Source organism: Megalobrama amblycephala, linkage group LG2, assembly GCF_018812025.1.
Source record: "Megalobrama amblycephala isolate DHTTF-2021 linkage group LG2, ASM1881202v1, whole genome shotgun sequence".
Classification (NCBI taxonomy): domain Eukaryota; kingdom Metazoa; phylum Chordata; class Actinopteri; order Cypriniformes; family Xenocyprididae; genus Megalobrama; species Megalobrama amblycephala.
Window position 1 is genome coordinate 24,352,566 of NC_063045.1, and position 17,206 is coordinate 24,369,771.

General features: G+C 37.0%; 1 long non-coding RNA gene across 2 annotated transcripts; it reads left to right on the top strand.

Moving 5' to 3' along the window:
- Positions 1–1,661: 1,661 nt before the first annotated feature.
- LOC125262852 lies at positions 1,662–9,094 on the top strand. Of its 2 annotated transcripts, none has more exons than XR_007183637.1 (5): positions 1,662–1,761; positions 2,018–2,114; positions 2,389–2,439; positions 3,134–3,227; positions 8,643–9,094. It is a non-coding gene; the product is annotated as an uncharacterized LOC125262852 (long non-coding RNA). The 2 variants fall into 2 exon arrangements; XR_007183638.1 differs by lacking the exon at positions 8,643–9,094 and adding an exon at positions 5,291–5,310 and having other exon boundaries at positions 1,663–1,761.
- The last annotated feature ends 8,112 nt before the right edge of the window (positions 9,095–17,206 follow it).

The following is a 17,206-nucleotide window of genomic DNA, read 5'->3' on the forward strand; positions in this document are numbered from 1 at the left end:
ACTCACACATAAACACACACACATGTGTGCGCCCACACACTTATCACACAGTGAGTCATAGCAAGGACATGTAGCGTCTGCAGACGAACAAGCATACTTTTCTCTTCATCTCATGGTTCTAATTGGCTTGTGAGGAGTAGGTAACTGTCGATGCGCGTTATGTTTTGGTAAAGCTGCATTGCATGTTGTGAGCAAGTGTTTGTGTGTATGGAGAGCTTTGTCCGGTCTAATGAAGGCACTAGGTTATGGTATTTTTAGATTCTGCCTTAGAGGAGGGGAGAAAACTCCAGCTAAGAGATGTGTCACTCGTCTGTTGCCATTGCCTTTCTCCACAACACCTCCAGCCCTCCTTCCTCTGATTCTTCATCCCTCCTTCCCTCCCAGGGGATCTGATATCAAGAATATAGAAAAATGAGTCATTCGCTTCATATCATTCTCCAGTGAATATAGGGATGTGGGATGCCAACTGCAAATATGAATACAATTCATATCAGGCTTTCTAAAAATACACAGAAACTTACATATAGGAATGTTCCGGGTTCAAAACAAGTTCAAAGCACTGTCGTCGGCATCTGTGGCATCTTGTCCCTCAGCATGTCAAAATAAAAAATAAAAAACGGTTATGGTAATGCACTTAAAATAGAAGTCAATGGGGCAAGACATTCTGAAGGGTTTAAAAGCAAAAATATTCATTCTCTAACACAAAAGTGTGTGTTATTTGAGCGAAAGTTGTCAAAATCATCCTTGTGTTGGAACTACTTTTCTGGGATGGATGAACATTTGGTTAACAACAGAATTGGGCACGCTCTTCAGAAATTTTTGCAACAAACTACATTATAAAAAATTAGCTATGAAGCTGAAAGCTTTAGGAAAAGTAGCTTAGTGGTGGAACTATTTTTCTGGGTGAATGGTTATTCAGTATAAAAACATTATTGAACAAGATACTGAGAAATTTTAGCTAGCTAAGCTACAAACTGCGCTATAAAAATTAGCTAACAACAGTATCGCAGAAGCAATTCAGAAAATTAAGGTGGAGTAGATTATCTCCACAGTATAACTACAGTATAAAAATTAGCTGAGATAAGCTGAAAGCTTTAGCAAAAGTAGCTGGACATAATACATGCTACATGCTACATCATCCTTATAGTGGTGGGACTACTTTTCTGGGTGAACGAATGTTTGGTTATTCAGAACGCAACAACAGTATCGCACAAGCTATTCAGATAATTTAGCTAGATAAGCTACAAACAACGCTAAAAAAATGAGCTAAGATGAGCTGAAAGTTACCCTTTAGCAAAAGTAACTGGGTACACTACACTGTAAAACCTAACTGTGGAATTCACTAAATGAAATAAGTTCATTTTACTTAAAACTTTAAAAAAGTTAATTCAACTTAACAAATTTTGTGATGTGAACTCAAAAACGTATTATATTAAGTAGAACTCAAACTAAATAAGTCACTATGTTATTTTAACTTTAATGGTTTAAGTTACAGAAATTAATTTAATCTAGTAGCTTACGTCGTCTATAAATAAATAACTAAAAGCTATCAAATAAACACACAAACAATAATAAATACATTGATCTGTTTCATATTAAGCCTACACACTTACATTAAGCCTTTTTAAAGTAATTACATTTATTCAGGTCAAAGTATTACCCAAGTGCGTTTCTAGGCAACAAAAATCGCGCCGGCGCCATTTTCCCCCCTTCAGTCGCAGCAGGAGGACGGGCTCACGCAACGGTCAAGAAAAATAACAGGTAAGCGTTTCTAACTACTTTATTCATATTTGTGGCACTTTTGAACGTTTTCGGTTTTGTTCTCGTACCTATTTAATTGAAGATTAACCAGCTCGGTAATACTAATTTGTTTAACGTTTGCTAGCAAACAGTCGAGGCGCCAGGCCGCCAGCCAACACGTTATCCAAGTTATCGACGGCAGGTGAAATGCTGTGTTTTTGTACCCCACAGGCTGTCTGTGGTAAATTAAGAAATATTTTTTTGTGCTTTCTCACAGTCGGACTCAGATAACGCGACTTTTATATTTTGAGACGGTTGGCAGACCATCTTCCACATCTCTCGCGCGCGCGGCGCCGCAGAAACTACAGCAACAGGTAATGTAAACCCACCCATATTACAACCTTTAAACTTATTGTTAATATTTATTTATGACCCGCTTCGTAAGTTATACATAATATATCCTTGTAATGCTAATTCAGTTTACTAAAGCTAGCCGAAGCCCCGGTGAACAGAGGCTCGAGGGTCGTTTATGATGGCTGTTTTGCTAACGTTAGTTAACATTTAAGACTGTTATTTGCTCTTCACGTTTTCTAATGTGAAACTCATAATAACAATTTGTTGTCATGCTTTTGAAATTAATCTTTTCAGAGCAAAGACGTTGAAAGGTGGTGTGATATCAACATGGCTACAATAATATGAGTAAGTATAATTCACATTGAACAAATCGATGGGCTTTAGTATGGTACGAAATGCAAATTGTCATGTTATGAACATGTTAAATGCATCTTTCTTCAATTTAAATTTTTAAATTGCCATTTTTGCAAATGTATGTAATGATGACCAGAAATGTATTGCAGCACAAATGGTAAGTATACTGAAGCAATACAATATTTGTTTTTGCAACTTATTATAATGAAATTTAAATCTAAACATATTGATCAATGCATACACAGCCCACACAAAAAATAATACAAACCTCAACTAACATCAAGCTATATTGGTTCTTGCACACCACATGAATGGCATCATGACCTCCAAGGACCAATGATGTTTGATAATGTATTGTCACCATTTTCTGTATTGGCAGAGAGAATAACAACTTAAATTTCAGTCTGTCTTGTCATGTTGTATTGCTTCAGAAGAATACTGGTTACGTCTTAAGTTCTGGTTATAGCTGACTTTATTAATATGAATAGAAAAATTATCTTTTGTGTTATTTTCCACTGGCACTTATCCTGAAGTTGACTTGGGTTTGTATAAAGGTGTCAATTAATTGCTAATCCTAGGTTGCAGTGATTGAAAATAGTCTTATCATGAATCATAAAAATAAACTGACCATAAATGTTGTTTAATTGTGAGTTAAACTAACCTAATTTTTTGTTTTGTTTTCAAGGGCTGCATTTTTTGGCTTTGATGTCATTCGAACTACGATCTGGCGGGTCTTACTATCTGTAAAGAAGAGTCTGCCGATGTTTTTAAGACACAAGGTAGGTCAAAACAACATTATATTTACTTAGCAACATTTTAAGCTTTTTGCTGACATGAGCATAAATGCATGGTTGGGTAACTGTGTTTTTATGTTCCTCTTGAAGCTGAACTATCCTTTTAAAGGGTTAGTTCACCCAAAAATGAGAATTCTATCATTAATTACTCTCCCTCATGTCGTTCCACACCCGTAAGACCTTCATTCATCTTCAGAACACAAATTAAGATGTTTTTGATGAAATCAGATGTTAGTAAGGCCTGCATCGCCAGCAAGATATTGTACACTTTTAATGCCCAGAAAGCTACTAAAAACATTTAAAACAGTTCATGTGACTACAGTGGTTCAACCATAATATTATAAAGTGGCTAGAATATTTTTCAACAATATCTAATGATTGCCGATTTCAAAACACTGCTTCATAAATCTTCAAAGTTTTACGAATCTTTTGTTTCGAATCAGTGGTTCAGAGCGCTGAAGTCACTGATTTCAGTAAACGAGGCTTTGTTACATCAAGTGTTTTGAAATGTCAATGGTTCATGTGACTTTGGCAGTTTGATAGCCGCTCCAAACCACTTATACGAAACAAGATTCGTAAAGCTTCATTAAGCAGTGTTTTGAAATCGACCATCAATAGATATTGTTGAATAAAGTCATTTTGTTTTTTGGCTTACAAAAAGTATTCTCATCGCTTTATAATTAGGGCCCAAGCGAAAATTCGCGCAGGGCCCTCTTGTTTTTCTAAGGATTATTAGGGCCCAAGCGAAAATTCGCGCAGGGCCCTCTTGTTAGGGCCCAAGCGAAAATCGCGCAGGGCCTCTTGTTCTTCTAAGGATTATTATTATTATTTTTTTTTTTTTTTTTTTTTTTTTTTTTCCGTCTTCCGGGGCTTTTTGGGGGCCTTAAATGCTCAAAAACTCTTGAAAATTGGCACACACATTGGAATCCGCGGCCATTAGGACGCCGGAGAGGCTGGTACCCGGGCGTGGCAGGGGGGCTCGACAGCGCCCCCTTGAAAAAAGTCTGAAAATTTGGTCATATATTAAACACGCTGACGTATTAGTATGAAACTCAGTCAATATAGACTTCGGGCCGAACAACTTTCGGCTCTAAGTTAAACACCACGCCAACAGGAAGTCAGCTATTAAGGGTTGTTTGAAAAACGCATGCTCTGGAATTTGATATACTCCTCCTAGACGATTAATCCGATCGCACCAAACTCGGTCAGCATGAAGTCAAGACACTGATGATTAAAATTGCCAGGGGATTTTTGATATCTCGAACGGTTTGGCCGTGGCGAGGCAACGAATTTATGGCGAGAAAAAGGAAACAGGAAATTGTTATAACGTCTGCATACATATATTGATTTTATGAAACTTCACGAGTGTGTTCGTTATAGGAGTCTGATCACATGGATGTGACTATTGGAGTCAAAGTTATAGCGCCACCAACTGGCAGCAGGAAGTGTATCACTTTTTTGAAATGTTTTGAGATCACCCTCTTATTTTTACCTGATTTGCTAAACTTCATCAGTGTATGTCAATACACAGAATGTAGACCTATGACAGGATTTTTGATATTTGAAATATTGTTGCCATGGCAACAGGTCAAACTGTAATAATATTCTTGAGTGTTTTGAGGCTCTTAACATGCTTCAAATTGCATGAAACTCGACACACACATCAATTTGTCAACCAGTAGACATGGACAAAGCCATAGAAATGGGCGTGGTGGAGGGGCTCAGTAGCGCCACCTTTTGACAAAAGTGGGGGGTTAGTTTTTCCTACAATCACCAAACTCGTATAAATTTAAATTTATAACTTTAGGTTGATGCCAAATTAAATTTTTATTAATAAAAATGAACATTCAAACAACTCTGGAAGACATGTTGTGAAAATTAAAGTACTACAGGGTTTTAAATAAGCACACCGTATTGAGTAAACATTACTCCAAAACCTTCACAATGTTATTTTCATTTATGAAAATTTAAATATGGTGCTCTGACAAGGGTTGTTTTTATGTGTGGTGACATACACTAACACAATTTTTTTTCCCCAATGCGTTTAGAAAAAGGAGCTTGACCATGAAACTTCACAAGTGTGTTCGTTATAGAGTCTGATCACATGTATGCATTGTGAGTCAAAGTTATAGCGCCACCAACTGGCAGCAGGAAGTGTATCACTTTTTGAAATGTTTTGAGATCACCCTCTTATTTTTACCTGATTTGCTTCAAACTTCATCAGTGTAATGTCAATACACAGCAGATGTAGACCTATGACAGGATTTTTGATATTTGAAATATTGTTGCCATGGCAACAGGTCAAACTGTAATATTCTTGAGTGTTTTTGAGGCTCTTAACATGCTTCAAATTGCATGAAACCACACACACATCAATATTGTCAACCAGTAGACATGGACAAAAGCCATAGAATGGGCGTGGTGGAGGGGCTCAGTAGCGCCACCTTTTGACAAAAGTGGGGGGGTTTGTTTTTCCTAAGTCACCAAACTGGTACACATATTGTTCTCATCAAGCCGGACAGTTTTCTAATTTACATTCATTAGCTCCGACAACAGGAAGTCAGCTATTTTGGTTTGAATGTTAATTTTTGAAAAAACAGGCTATGAATTTTATACTACTACTCCTACAGGGTTTATCCAATTTACACCAAGCTTTTTTTAACTTGTTGCTAACACATTGAAGTTGTTTAATTGCAAACGGATTTGGATATCTCAAACGGTTTGGCCGTGGCGAGGCAACGAATTTATGGCAAGAAAAGGGAAACAAAGTGTTATAACTTCTGCATACATTAATTGATTTTGATGAAACTTCGGCTTAGTCTTCGTTGTACAAGGCTGATCACATGGATGTGACTATTGTGATTCAAAGTCATAGCGCCACCAACTGGAAGCAGAAAATGTGTCACTTTCAGCATACATTGAGATCACCCTCTTATTTTTACCTGATTTGCTTCAAAATTCATCAGAATAATGTTAAAACTTGGCACATGTAATCCTTTGAAAATGGGCAGGGAGGAGGGGCTCTATAGTGGCACCTTGTAGTGCAGTAAATGTGGAGTGAATTTGACATAGTCCTTTGATGTTTAACCGTTTTAAGTGCCTATTGCCCGCTGTGCACAGTTGCCCTGAAGCCACCGGGGTGGCGGTGCCACCGGGCTTGGGCCCGCCATCGCTGCTCGCAGCTATATTTTTTCTAAGGATTATTATTATTATTTTTTTTTTTTTTTTTCCGTCTTCCGGGGCTTTTTGGGGGCCTTAACATGCTCAAAAACTCTTGAAAATTGGCACACACATTGGAATCCGCGGCCAACAGGGCCGGGCAGAAGCTGGTACCCGGGCGTGGCAGGGGGGCTCAACAGCGCCCCCTTGAAAAAGGTCTGAAAATTTGGTCCATATATTAAACACGCTTGCACGTATTAGTCTGAAACTCGGTACACATATAGACCTCATCGGGCCAAACAACTTTCGTGCTCTAAGTTAAACGTCACGCCAACAGGAAGTCAGCTATTAAGGGTTGTTTGAAAAACGCATGCTCTGGAATTTGATATACTCCTCCTAGACGATTAATCCGATCGCCACCAAACTCGGTCAGCATGAAGTCAAGACACTGATGATTAAAAATTGCCAGGGGATTTTTGATATCTCGAACGGTTTGTCCGTGGCGAGGCAACGAATTTATGGCGAGAAAAAGGAAACAGGAAATGTGTTATAACGTCTGCATACATATATTGATCTTTATGAAACTTCACAAGTGTGTTCGTTATAGGAGTCTGATCACATGTATGTGACTATTGTGAGTCAAAGTTATAGCGCCACCAACTGGCAGCAGGAAGTGTATCACTTTTTGAAATGTTTTGAGATCACCCTCTTATTTTTACCTGATTTGCTTCAAACTTCATCAGTGTAATGTCAATACACAGCAGATGTAGACCTATGACAGGATTTTTGATATTTGAAATATTGTTGCCATGGCAACAGGTCAAACTGTAATAATATTCTTGAGTGTTTTTGAGGCTCTTAACATGCTTCAAATTGCATGAAACTCGACACACACATCAATATTGTCAACCAGTAGACATGGACAAAGCCATAGAAATGGGCGTGGTGGAGGGGCTCAGTAGCGCCACCTTTTGACAAAAGTGGGGGGGTTTGTTTTTCCTACAGTCACCAAACTTGGTACACATATTGTTCTCATCAAGCCGGACAATTTTCTAATTTACATTCATTAGCTCCGACCAACAGGAAGTCAGCTATTTTGGTTTGAATGTTAATTTTTTGAAAAAACAGGCTATGAATTTTATACTACTACTCCTACAGGGTTTATCCAATTTACACCAAGCTTTTTTTAACTTGTTGCTAACACATTGAAGTTGTTTAATTGCAAACGGATTTTGGATATCTCAAACGGTTTGGCCGTGGCGAGGCAACGAATTTATGGCAAGAAAAGGGAAACAAAGTGTTATAACTTCTGCATACATTAATTGATTTTGATGAAACTTCGGCTTAGTCTTCGTTGTACAAGGCTGATCACATGGATGTGACTATTGTGATTCAAAGTCATAGCGCCACCAACTGGAAGCAGAAAATGTGTCACTTTCAGCATACATTGAGATCACCCTCTTATTTTTACCTGATTTGCTTCAAAATTCATCAGAATAATGTTAAAACTTGGCACATGTAATCCTTTGAAAATGGGCAGGGAGGAGGGGCTCTATAGTGGCACCTTGTAGTGCAGTAAATGTGGAGTGAATTTGACATAGTCCTTTGATGTTTAACCGTTTTAAGTGCCTATTGCCCGCTGTGCACAGTTGCCCTGAAGCCACCGGGGTGGCGGTGCCACCGGGCTTGGGCCCGCCATCGCTGCTCGCAGCTATATTATTAAGGTTGAACCACTGTAGTCATGAACTGTTTTAAATATGTTTTTAGTAGCTTTTTAGACATCTGAAAGTGTTCAATATCTTGCTTGGCGATGCAGGCCTCACTGAGCCACCAGATTTTATGAAAAATACCTTAATTTATGTTCTGAAGATGAAAGAAGGTCTTACGGGTGTGGAACGGCATGAGGGTGAGTAATAAATGACAGAATTTTTTATTTTTGGGTGAACTAACCCTTTAAGCACCACCTTTCTTTAGTTAGTGCAATAAATTTATAACTTTAGGTTGATGCCAAATAAATTTTTATTAATAAAAATGAACATTCAAACAACTCTGGAAGACATGTTGTGAAAATTAAAGTACTACAGGGTTTTAAATAAGCACACCCTATTGAGTAAACATTACTCCAAAACCTTCACAATGTTATTTTCATTTATGAAAATTTAAATATGGTGCTCTGACAAGGGTTGTTTTTATGTGTGGTGACATACACTAACACAATTTTTTTTCCCCCAATGCGTTTAGAAAAAGGACGACCAGGACCAGGTGCAGAAGGCAACACTCACCATCATTGCTGTAGAGGAGGAAGAGGGAACTTTTTACCTTTTAACCCACTGGATATTTTGATTGTCTTTGAAGATGAGGTGATGTCTGCCAAGTCAGTGCACTGCCTTTGGAGTACACTTAGTTCGTACAGAAAGTACTGTTGAATTACCTTTCTTACATAAACATTATCTACTCTGTTTCTGGTGGTGTTAGAACATAGTTATTTTATATTATTAATTTAATTTTACAAACTTTTACAATTTTAAAATTAAAATTTTTAAACAAACATATTTCCTTGTTTGTGCGGTCTTATACTTGGAGGGAAAAAAATCTAAGATTGTTTTAAAGTTATATTTTTGACTTGACAGCCCAATTATTTTATGCTTGAACATTTTGTGAATTAACTGTTGTTTTTCAATAAATACTTAAGAATACCCTCTTGTTCTGTCATAATTTTGTGCCAATGTTAAGTTTTGCTTAGTCTTACGTAACTTTATTACTTTGAGTTGGATTAACTTAAACCATTTGCCGCAATCTGTTTCCTAAAACCATTTAAGTAACGAGTTGTTAAGACTTAGTTAGATTTGTTACCTGAACTCAAACTGAGTGAGTGGAATAAACTTAAAATCTTTAAGTTGACTTTACTCTTATGATTGACTAAACCAACTCTAAAATTTAAGTGAATTTAACTCAATGCATATGAGTTTAGAGTACTTATACATATTAGTTTTAAAACTTAAATGGTTTGAAGCAATTAGTTTCCTCAAATGGTTTGAGTTACCGCAACTTATCGGGTTTTACAGTGTACAAGCCACATTATCCTCTCAGTGGTAGGACTACTTTTCTGGGTGGATGAATATTTAGTTATTCATTACATAACAGAAGTATCTGGCAAGATCATTAAATTTAGCTAGCTAAGCTACAAACTATGCTATCAAAATTGGCTAAGATAAGCTGAGAGTTACCCTTTAGCAGAAGTAGCTAGTAACACTACAAGCTGTAGCTTGTAGGACATATGCGTCCTTTTAGTGGTGGGACTACTTTTTTTGGCTGATGAACGTTTGGTTATTCAGTAAGCTACATAAAAACAAACTATTCAGATTAGCTAGCTAAACTACAAACTAAAAATTATCTTAAGATGAAAGATACTCTTTAACAAAACTAGTTCCAGTTCAAGCTATGTAGCAAAAGTAGCTTACTTGCAACATGGAAGCTACTTCATTATGTTTCTTCATTAATAGAATGCAAGTTGAAATGGCTATTTGGTAGACAACATCTTCAGAAGAGGTAAGAACATTACAGTATTGTCATTTGTTGAGGGCATGTGATAAAAAAAAAAAAAAATCCTCAAAATACTAATGTTAAAACACCGCCTCACTAAATGTAACTGAAGTAATAGTAATAGCTTCACTACTTTTAGCGATGAAAACACGGTACTTTTCCAATAGTTACGTCACATCTGGAACATTTCTGGTATCATTTTGCACATTGTAGCAGGTTTTCTGGCTTTAAATTGTCATGACATGAGTTGAAACTTTGCTAGTAAACATTTTTATCCTCATAGTCTTATGCTAACACATATAATGTGAAATTTGGTTGATATATACTTTCAAAACATTGCATTTCAAAAGTCATCTGAATACAATGTTGTGCCATAGACTTTCATTGTGTGTGCGTTAGCTTACTGTAAACATGACTTTTAAGAGTGAAACCATGAAATAGTTTTCCGTGGTAAATGAAACCATGACACAGATGCTGTCAATAAAGCTTAACTTGCATTGAACCTAAAACATTCCTTTAAAAAGCATCCTTCCCCGTGCATCCCCGTTCATTTCATGAAGGATTGTAAATGGTTGTCATAATTAGGGTCTTCCAGGGTGGAGAAAGTAGGAGGGCCGTTCAGCCCTGGCCTGCAGCTATCTCTCACGACATGGGGTGAGATCTGAATTCCCTCTGTCTCTCATTTTTCCTTTTTTCTTCCCCCCCTCCCTTATGACTGAGTCTGTGTGGGAGTCAGAAAGTCAAATCCACTCAGCTAGAATTAAAGGCAGTGACCTGCAGAGAGGGACAAGGAGGAAATCAAAGACCGGATCAGCTTCATTTGTGCCAGAATCATCAAAATAATCTAGCTCATTCTATTGCAACCCCAGAGAGTAAAGTAACAGGTTAATGGGTTAATAAGGTTAATAAGGATAATGGGTTAATAAGGAAATAAAGTATTTATAGTCACCATGAATTCAAAATTGACAATTCTTATTTTTTTATGGGACATTGCAGTGTTTATTATATGTTTATTATAAATGCTGGCCTTTCTAGACAAGTGAATATAAACGTGACCGTCCAAGTGTCTGAGGTCATTATGTCTGCAGAACAGCTTTTATCAAATTTAAACTGGACAATAAGTTCATACCAGGTAGAACAATAGGGTGTTTGTTTACGTCTAGAGTTTGCTCTGGGAAACCCCTGGAACCCTCGAAACTTTCCAGCTGAATGTCTTTTACTCTGTGTCATCATCTGCATCTAGATGATTGTCTCACATGCTCATATGTTTAAAATAAGGTATGAGAATGTGCTTCCATAAACAAAAGAATGCACTTAAATGCAGATATAAGGAACAATTCCAAGGTGTCATTTTAAATCTCGCAATACTTTTTGAATGAATTATAATGTACAATTATTTTAACTCAAAGCCCATCATTTAAAGTCAGCAACTCTGTGCTTCACACAAATATGAAGCACAGATGAATCCAATAGAGTTTGATGTTAGCATGCTAATAAGCAAACAATGCAATCCGGTTGTTAAGTCTGATGTCTCTCATCAAAGTTTCCGGATCCATCGGATCTCAAAATCTAAATGGTTGGAGAGATAGTATTCTCACTTGAAACAGAGTATAGATTTGGACCCAGAAACAGTATTTGTTATGTCACGACTTAAAGGTGCTACAGAGGATCTTTTCGTCGACTGAGAAACCAAAGACTGTTAGTGAGTTTTTGAAATGAGCGCATGCGTAAGAACAACCCCCCTCCTTCACAGCTCAATTCGAGGGAACGCCTCCCAAAACTCGTGCACGAGTATTGGAACACGAGTGTTTACCACCGGCATTCGCTGTGTCGTGTTAGTGGATTTATTATGTCGGATTCACCGCAGGTAACTCATAATCTGCAGTTCTTACTCCTGTCTCCTGACAAAAACATTACATGCGGCGCCTGTGGAGTGTGGAAAGTTACTGGAGCGCGCAGCCGCGCACGTCTCTCACAAGGAACGTATTGGCAGTGATTGACAAGCCAGAGAGCCAATCCGCGCACGTCTCTCACAAGGAACGTCACGGCAGTGATTGACAAGCCAGAGGGCCAATCATTTACGCGATGATCGCGTAAACAATTGCCTGATGTTTTTAAGGCCCTACCTCGTGCACAGTTGATGTATATTAATATTATTCCTTTCAGTGCACCTAATAAATAGTCTTTTATCAGTTAGTAAAGACAGTTTCAAGTAATATTGCAAAAATGTATAAAACAAAACATCCTCTTTAGCACCTTTAAAAAGCAAAAACTAATAAGTATTAGCATGCACAAATATTGAATATAAGAAATAGTTGCTTTTTAATTAAACTAATTTTATTCTTTTTGGTACTGAATTGAACAGTATTTCTCTTGACTTGTTCGCTATACTACCATATATGATTTCTTTGTTTGATGATCAGACCAAAAATCCCCCCCTCCGCTCTTGCTCTCAACAGTTGTTTAGGTAAATTCGTATAAGGCGGGGCAAGATGCGTCACACTAAGTTTGATGTGAATGATATCATTGGTTCATTGGTTCAGCATTTCATAATACAACATATTTGAAGGATAGGAAATAAAAATTAATAAAAATTTAAAGATTAAATTTAATGCAATGTTTACTTTAAAAAGGTCTTAAAATTCATTCTGCTCATGAGTGAAGCTCATTGTATGCATGTAAGAAATAAAGTCATACAGGTTTGGAACAACATGAAGGTGAGTAAATGACAGAACTATTATTTGCCACAAAACAAGACACAGTTCTCCACTGTTGACATCGACTTGACCCATGTGTCATACACTCACAACGTGATCTGATTATATTTAATTCTCTGGATATTAAGCTCTGCTGGCTGACTCATGTTTCTTATAACATTACTTGTGGTTATCTGCTTGTGCATGCAAAAATAAACAACTGGAGCTCTTATTCTGACTTATATGAAGATCTTGGACTTGATGAAGAAATATTTATGAGAGGCTATGAAGAATCTCATGACTGCATCTTCTCTACTGTGGTGGCGGTTGAGTTTGCCACTTACTCATCTTGACGTTGATCCATTTACAGCAGTCAGTCATTTTCCACCCTCCCTCACACATAGAGAGATCCTGAGAGAAAGACTTTAGCTCAGATTTCAGTCGATTCCAATATGGTTGATGTTAGCATGTTGCTAAGCGAACAGCATGATACTTTCTGAACTAGTAGCTATACTTTTCGATATAAATGTAATTACATTTGTATGTAATTATATTTCTTTTGACTCATCTGCCATCATTTTAAATGTCATTCAACTTTGAGTTGAATGAAATCAATTTTGAGGGTGAAATCCAGTCATTTCAATAGCAATTTGTGCAATTATGAGTTTCGTGTATGGAAATGTTACTCATGTTCAAGCACCAACAGACAACAGAACCAACAGAACGCTTTCTGTTGCAGAAATATTAGTAAAATTTCACTAAAGTGAAACGTGTATAGGCTGCTAACTCAAACGGAACTAGTTCACCCAAAAATCGAGTGACATTTTGAAAAAACTGTTGTAATGACAAACAACATTTGACCTCTACTTTCATTGTATGGACAAAATAAATTTTTCTTTCACAGAAGAAAGTAAAAACTTGAGGTTGAACAAATGATGACAAACTTTTTTTTTTTGGTGAATCATCCCTTAAAGTGACTGATTTAAACACATAGCAATTCCGCGCACCACACAAATTAGACTGAATGATCCAATTGATTTTGATGTTAGCATGTTGCTAAGCTAACAATACAGCACTGATAAGAACAAAAATTTATATCACACACAAATATTGAGTTTGAGTTGTAAATTTTTAATTAAATTGGACTATTTTTTACATTTTATTTATTTAATTAAATACTTTAAGGTAATTAAAGCTGCAGTCCGTAACTTTTTTTTGGTTAAAAATGATCCAAAATCAATTTTTGAGCAAGTACATAACCAGCCAGTGTTCTCCTTACCTTAGCCCGATTCACAACGGTAAGCTTGGAATAATGTTTTATAATAAGAGCGGTACTAGTGGGTTTGCAGCTGTTCGTCTTTGCGTCATTATGTCACATCTGTAAACAGAAAGGAAGGAGTCCCAGCTAGTATCTATATCATGTGAGGATGCTGCTTGTAGCGGATCATTTATAGCCTTTTCTCACAGCAGCTGAAATAATTAAACTTATCATTTTGATGGCGGATTGTAATCCAACTGGAGATTCACCCGTAGTCAAAAAGCAAAAGACTTCAGACTTCGGAGTGGCTACAGAAATTGAAATCTACAGGTAACGCTAATACACACTAAATATACATAGTCACGCAATGCCGATGTTGTTAACATTAACAATTTAAGAACAAAGTATAACAGTAATAATAATGCGCACGGTTTGACGTGATCCGAGCTAAGCGATCGTTAGATTTAATCATCATTGACAGCGCAATTTATTGTGGGCCTAATGCTTTTTTCCTCAGTTGGTCAGAACAAAAGTGGCAGACACGTTACTTACTTGTTCAGATGACATTTCCCGGTAAAAATTCTTGTTTTGGTCATACTTCCAAGACGTAGAATCTCTGATTCCGAAGTACAGTATCCACACCGGTGTGGTGACTGACAGCAAACATTAGATTCATCTACATGGAGCACGTAACGATAATAATTCTGCATATAACTGCAATTGCAGGTTTCAAACAGAGATGGCGACAAAGAAGCAAAACTTCCGGACTGCAGCTTAATAAATTACAAGCAGATTTACATTCAACATTTCTCTTGACTTGTCTGCCATCTTGAAAAAGCTTTTGCAAAATGCTTTACAACAGGATCTTACTTAAAAATGCTATCGATCCAGCTAACAAAAGTATGTTCTAAGAAAGTTTTGCTGACGTTCAAATGTATCGGTTTGAGAACATTATTAAAGACCAGATAACTTGGAACAAACATTCTATTGAAGTTACTGGAAGAATATTTGTTCATAACTTTGAGAGAACCTTGCCAGGACATTTGCCAAAGTTCTGAATGTTCAGTGTTAGCTGGGAAGGTTTTAAACAGAGCTATTGTGAATGCCTTAACAACAACAACAACAACAATAATAAGTAATTCTGAAACTGTCCACCCGAATCCAAGTGAGAAGACACAGCTTACACAATCTGGCTGTAAACTGAATATTTCCTATACATGTGACAGAAAATAGACACACGCTGAGGCGCAGACCCCGATGTGGTTTTTTCGTTCAATCAGACAGCCTCTGTGAGCACCTGGAGTCTGTGCTATTTTTACTGCTCCTGCCTAGAGCTACTTTGTTCTTCTGAATAGAGAAGGCAAGGTATTTTTATATCTCTCTCTTTCAATGCCCTGTAGCATTGACATTAGAATGATCAGTAATACAGTCAGAGGGGTGTGTTGTGTGACTCAGGCCTCTCTCTCTCTCTGTGTGTGTGTGCGTGCTTTAGGAATGAGGCCCACATGCAGGCGAACATGATCAATGGCAATGAACACTGTCCTGTATTTAAAAGTTTCACTTTGACTTGACGCAATGTGCGAAATTTCAATCATATGAGGCATTAAAGCAACCAGCCGTTTTAGTCGAAATGTATAACATGGTGTTCCTGGAACACTTGTTCAAGCTCCTGGAAATTTTCCATGTTCCGAAAGTCTTTTAATGCCTCTGCTTTTTCATCTCCCACTAGAGTGTCTGTTGTTGATCAGCTAATATGGTTTACTGCATGTGTCATAATGTGTGACCCACTAAATTAGCAGCACACAGCTGTGAGACTAGGAATTCTGACATTTACCACCATCATCATCATCAGCGTGGGGGCGGAGCTTATCAGGTGCCCTCAGTGCACAGATATTAGATTAGTGTGAAGGCTCTTTATGGCAAAGAGCCATGACATAAGAGTGTGTGCAGTCGTACATCAGTATATATTAAGAAATGCTTTAGTCAGCGAGGAATTTCTGTCAGGACTCCAGGAAGCACCTGCATCTGTGTCTAGTGCAAAAAACCTCATATGGGTTCCATTGTGATCCTACAACATACATACATCAGGAAGGCATTTTGTACACACACACTCATGCTGTGGACAGAATAATGATGAAAGAGAATGACTCACACAAGTAGAAGAAAATCTATGTACAGGAATGTTTTGTCAGGGCCTTCTAAAATGAGACAGACCCTAACATGGTACAATAACTTACCATGGTATTTTGGAAATACCACAATATTTAAATCATAATGATGACAGAGAAATTCATAATTTTGACTTTTTATCTCATAATTTTGATTTTATCTCAGTTTGTAATAATCTTGACTTTATCGGATAATTATGACTTAGTATGTCGTCATTTCAACTTTTTTGTCTCACAATTATGACTTAGTATGTCATAATTTAAACTATCTTATAATTCTGACATTTTTTCATAATGACAAAATGATGATTTAGCGTGTCATCATTTCAACTTTCTCATAATTTGTTCATTTTATGTAACAACTATGACAGTAAAATTGATGACAGTAACAAATTAGATTTTTTTAAATCTCATAATTATTATTGAATATTTCATGACATGACTATGTCATAATTTGGACTTATTATCTCATTTTTACAACTTTTTATGTCATATTTACCAAAAGATTTTTTTTTTCTTATGTGGCAGTAATGGGCTTCCATGGTGTTGTTATTATTAACAAAAACTATTAAAACTATTAATGATTATGTTTTCGTTAAATGAAATGAAGCTGAAATAAAATAAAAATATGATTATCGTTATCGATTATGCCAAACGAAATGTTGCTTTGGCAACTAACTGAAAAAAGTTAAAGTAGCCTACACTAAAATGACTGAAACTGAAATGCATATTAATACTAAATAGAAATATATATATATATATATATATATATATATATATATATATATAAAACACAGAAAATCCTGTTACAGGTAATTCAGACTCAACTGATCCTCCTAACACACATTGTAACATACAGTTACTCCTGATTTTCACCTTCCAGCCTTTATTTTGCCATTCATTTTCGAGTGTGAGGGAGAGCAGGCCGTGTGTTACCCCAACACACTGTGATGTCATCAGCCGAAGATTACACAGGGCCATATGGGTGACGGCCTGCCACAGTAATCCTCCAACTGCCTGCTCTTCCTGTCACACACAAACACACATACACACTCACTCTCTCCCTCACTCTCCTCGCTGTGGGATGCATTCTGGGAAATGTTGGGCCCTTTTACCAGTGAAAAGCATTACTCATAAGCT